Consider the following 5769-nt stretch of genomic DNA (forward strand, 5'->3'; position numbering starts at 1 on the left):
CTCAAAACAAAATCCGAATCTTTGTTAAAAATATTCGTACCTGAGACATGAAAAAGTAATTTGAAGCTTTATATTTTAAGATCTTAAGACGAAACATGTGATGTAAAATCCGCAATTTAAATGAGTACTGTTAAAAAAAAATGCTTAAGAAACTGAATTTTGAACGGAAAACGATCTTTTGTTTTTGATTAACGATCAGCCCTATTGTTATTTCCGATTCAATTGCTAAAGTACTCCAAAAACTTCTATCTTTCCATGACTAAGGGTTGTTCCTGAAATTGTCAACAAAAAACGATTTGTTTAAATGAACTTTCGTGGGAATCGAATAGCAGAATAGGACTATTTCAATAGTCAATGAAAATTGAAGGTAGATTTTTAAAACATGAATAAATTCTCTATGAGGGTTGGATACCGTTTATTTTTTTTTCACATTAGAAATGGTAGTTCTTTTGTTTTATTCGATTGAATTTATAATAATTTTTTTTTAACGTTTTCTTCACAATTTTATTTTCTCAGATTTGTTTAGATTTTTATTCTAGAGAAGGTTTAATATAACTTAAAAAAAAACATCTATCTTTCGATGGCAATGCATTGCTTCCTTTCGTTTTTGGAATTAAAAAAAAACCTATTAAAATCTAATTTTAATTGCCATTTGAATGCTTCTAATCAAAGAGTTCACGTGAATCGGATAACATAATAGGGCTGCTAGATTGAAGAAACTATATCTTTTTCTACAAGTAAACTTCGATTTAGGGCCGGTTTGTTCACACTCGATTATCTTTTAATCAAGGATTATTCCATACAAAAATCCTTGATACAGTGGAATCTCGCTAACTTGAACACATACGAAACCAGGCCTGTTCAAGTTATTGGATTGTTCAAGTTACTGGAAGATATAAAAAAGTCTTCGTTTTGTATGAATTCAATTTGTTATTATAAATTAATGTAAATGACACACAACACGATTACAAAAGTAGTATCCTATATTGAGGAAATTCAAACTTCTGTTGAAATACAATTTATTTGTTCAACTTAAAGAGCTTCGAATATTTAAAATATTCAACTTATAGAGTCAGCAATAAAAAAGTTCAGCAAAATAGGATGTTCAAGTTATTGGATTGTTCAAGTTATGGTATGTTCAAGTTAGCGAAAGTCTACTGTATATACATATGTACCAGAATTGGAGGGAAACCGACGAAGTTATGAATACCAGAGTTATATGCGACAGAGTTATGTGCGTCAAAGTTATAAAAACCAAAGTTATGAAAGACCGAAGTTATCAAAGTTATGAAAAACCTCAGCTATGAACACCAAAGTTATGAAAAGTAGTTTTTGGGTTGGCAACCATTGAGAGGAACGATATACGAGAGGAATATACCAAAAAAACTAGAGCGTGTAGGTTGAGTCATGATAAGAAAAAAATTGTATGGAACGGGGGTGCCTATTCCACCCCCTTTAGCCGGGAGGGGCAATTTTCTAAAAAAATGACTTAATTTGGAAAAAAAAAATATAAAAAAATCAACGGTTATATCAACACCAACGTACTGCATCTATACCCGTGCTGTAGTAAAAAAAATCGGAGCATTGCGGCCCCGTTCCGAAGTAATTTTCTTTAGTTACTCCAGTAAATAACTCATACGCCTCAGTGACCCTCTAGTAAATCATTCATTAAAGTTTGTTTTTTTTTTATATACATTATGTAGGTAAGTTTTAGAAAGTTGATTGATATTACTTTTTCATTGTCAATAGAGCTAAGACCTGCAGAAAAATTATATAGTGCCATTAAAAATAATTGATTTTCCTTTTGCTTTCATTGCATTGATTGGTTCAAAATAAAAAAGCAATCATTAAAAAAAAACACCAAAATTAATTCCTCCATACAAAACACCTTCATTTTCATACCTATGGTTTTCATAACGAATTTTAAACGGTATTACCAAAATTAAATAAATGTACCTACAATTTTGAGTACACTTATGTGAAATACTAATTCCACATCCTTCCAGCCTGAATATTTAGATGGACTCTCTCTCTGTCTCCTCTTTTTTTTTTAAAGCGGTGGCGTAGGTATACAAAGCAAATCGACACATTATGGGCGAATTTGGAGAAATATATGTGCTGATTGTGAAATTTTGTATCCTAATGCGTATTCTGTGTTCTTTATATAGACTTTAAGTACCAAGCTTGCCCGCAATCGGGCACTTATACATACATAATGTACCTACACATAACAAAATGGGCCATTCAAGACGTCTTTCACTCTTCACTTTTAAAAGTTAATGATGCGTCTTGGGTTATTTGGTACTTAAAACCTTTAATCTTCTTTTTCTTTATTTTTTTATTTTCGGTAATTTTATCAATTCAACCAAGGGACACTGACCTACAAAAACAGCATAAAAAGTCCATTAAGCTAATAATAATTACAGAAAAATGAAGATGTTTTAACGGTTTAATGGTGCAGAAAGGAGAATAAAAGAAATGCAACTGGTTTAAGGAACAACATGATTCCTGTCACTCCTGAAACCATTTTACACGAGGTTTCGTACATAATAAAATGTTGTGTTCAATTGGTAACTCAGTACTTATCTCAGTATAATTTTGCACGGGAAACAGCAAAAAATGATTGCTAAGGATAAACAAAAGTTTTTTTTATTTGTAGGGAACAGAGACAATTTTTTTTTTTTTCTAAACTTATACTTTTTTAACCCTTCAACAAGAATAAAGGAATATTAATAATAAATAAAAGTAGGTAATCGTTTATTTTTATTTACAGCATAAAATATTTACTCAGTAAAATATTGAGTACCAATAAAACACAGCAAAAGATGATGAAATCTTAAAAATAATTTAAATTCATTAAGAAGCACCGATAAATTCGCTAACCGATTGTTTTTCGATTGATTTAAAAAAAAATCTTAATGTTAGCCAAAATTTTTGTTTTAATACGCATCCTGGCCATTCTTTTTATATCTTATGTTTTCAAGTTCAAAATAACTTGTTTTTCCTCTACACAGTACAGACCATATCAAAGTCATAATAAAAAGGTATTGCAAATATTTTTTACAACTATAACAATCGTTTTAAAGCTTCTAAATTTAAACGATCCTGAAAATATTTATTCACAAGTCAAGATCGATCATTATCGATTTCTAGAACACCCTTTGTTTGTAAATTAATTCCAAATAATGTACCACGGTTTGGGTGCGCATCTCTGACTAACCAAATTCTTTTTTTAAATCCCTATACGTTATACCTACATATTTTACAAAAAAAAAATTAAAACCAATAAAGTGTTAATGTCGAAATTCACATCGATTAGTCATTCAAAAGCGCCAACGAGCAACAACACACACGCCTTTTATGCACTTAAAGAGAGTTAATATCAACCCAAGAGACGAGACGTTCGTTGCTATCTGATAAAAACAGCTTCACAATTACAACGTAATACTTTTTTAATGTTTTCATTGCAACAGGTTTGATAAAGAATTTTTAAGTTTCTCTTTTAATCAAACCCATTCATTATCCAGAACCGATATAGAATAAGAAATTCTTACTCTTCTTTAAATTCAAAAATTTTTATCAGAAGACTATCAGAGAAAAGAGGGTCGTATATCGTATTGAAAACTTACTATGGCTCAGATTCAGAAATCAAGTGAAAAAAAGCATAACCAAAATCACACTCTGAGAGTAAACATTAATAAAATCAGTGTTGTCGCCTTAGATATAAAAAAAAACTTTATGCAAACGAGTGATAACACTTATCTGTACTGTACACATATTTTTTTATAGTATTTTTTAAAGATAAGTTTTTAAAGGGTGTATGTTTTATGAGTGTAAAATATGCAAGGCGAGGGTATTGTGAGTAAAATTTTATTATTCTAAATGAAATCATCATAACTTTTCATGTTTAGTTAATTTTTTAAAACAAATAGACTGGGTAAACAATCAACATTAAATTTAATTAATTTTATTAAACTAACAATATTAATTTTTTATTTATTTTTGTTTTCGATTAATTTGACCCAAAATATTTCTCTAACCTCTGAAAAAATCGTCATATATTTTTTGGGTTAGAATGATCTCTTGATGCGAAGTATTTTTCATATTTTACATAAAAAAATTGTTGATTTTTATTCACACTTTGCTTGTTTTAAAGATTTATTAAACTATTTCATTTAAGAGCAACTAGCAAAATAAAAAACTACTTTTGCCCAGTTAGTAAAAATAAGCAATTTTTTAAAGTAAAATCTTAAAGAAAAAAAAATTGTATTTCTCTATACATTTATACAGTTATAACTACTATGTTAAGCCAAATTTTGTCCTTCTCAGTAAAGCTTACCATTTACGAGTTCTATTTTTTAAAATTGACTAATATTATAACTAATAGATCGTATGAAAATATTAGTATTTAAAAAAAAAGGAAAAAATCCTTGTTTTTTCTGGTTTTTTTTTTTGTTTTCGTTTGTTTTAGTTTTTATTTAATTTACACAAATCTGACAAGAATTTGTATATTAATGTTAAAATTATGTATGAAACAGTTATTTTTAGCCAAAAGAAAATAAAGATGAATAACATTTTTTTTTATACAAAATATTTTTCATTTGCAATTTTCAAACGCATTTTTTTTTTAATTACATTTTTGGATTTTTCAGAAAACAAGACACTAAGTTTTTTTTTCAAATTTTGCTTTACGTATAGTTATAAAAAACTTATCCAACGATTTTTTTTTTTCAAAAAATGCATGAAATCAAATTCCGGCCTTATTTTGTGAATTTTTTTATCTTTTCTTTTGTGTCATTCATAAAATAACACTTCTAATTTAATTTTATAAGAAACTAAGTCAGAACATAAAAAAATTATAGAAAAAATTGGCATTTAAATGCTTTTAACCTACAAAACAAGTATGCAATTTAATTTATAATTTGTAGAAAAATAAATTTCAAAATTTTTAGCCGTTTTTTCAAGTTTTTTTTTTAATTAATGAAAAATATCATGAAAAAAAAAAAATAAAAAAAATGGAGTTCTATTAAAAAGAAAATTATAAATCGCCAAAAAAAATTGAAGAATTCGATTTTTTTTTACGAATTCTTAATTATGATCATAGGTACTATGATAATAATAGTTAGTTTCTGCATTTTTAAGGAAAAATTAAACAATAAACTTATTTGTAAAAAAATAAATTGTAGTAGATTCAAAAATAAAGTCTTTCGCTCAAGAAAAAATTTTTAGTTTGTTTTCAAAAGGTAAGAAGATTTCAGTTTTTAAATTTTTGAAAATTCTATTTTCTGGTGTTTGTCGAAGATGAATAATGTTTTCGACTACGAAACAGTCTGTACGTGACGGCATTTTTTTTTTTTGTGTACGTGACGGTGGAATGCACTTTTAAGCTTATAAAGAATTATGACGCATGTTTTTTTTTTTTCAATTACTTCAGTACATATTCTAAAAGTTGAACTTTAAAAATGTCAAATTTTAAACAAAGTTTGAGAAAAAAAATATAATTAAAAGCTCAAATCTTTAAATTCATATCTCTCACTGAAACACCTTATATGTTGCATTGCATAGTACTCTAGTAAGTTAGTTATCATAATTGGACGTTAATGTTTTTTTTTTTATCATTCAACAATTAATGTAGTGCGTATTAATAAAAGTACTGATAGCATAGTGAGAGTATTAAAAAAAGGGGCATCACTGATGGCAGAGAGGCAAAAAAACAAAACACCTGTAGATCGTCGTCGTAGGTTCGGTTGTCGTCGTCGTTGTTGCCGT

The sequence above is a fragment of the Episyrphus balteatus genome, chromosome 2, assembly GCF_945859705.1.
Source record: "Episyrphus balteatus chromosome 2, idEpiBalt1.1, whole genome shotgun sequence".
NCBI lineage: Eukaryota > Metazoa > Arthropoda > Insecta > Diptera > Syrphidae > Episyrphus > Episyrphus balteatus.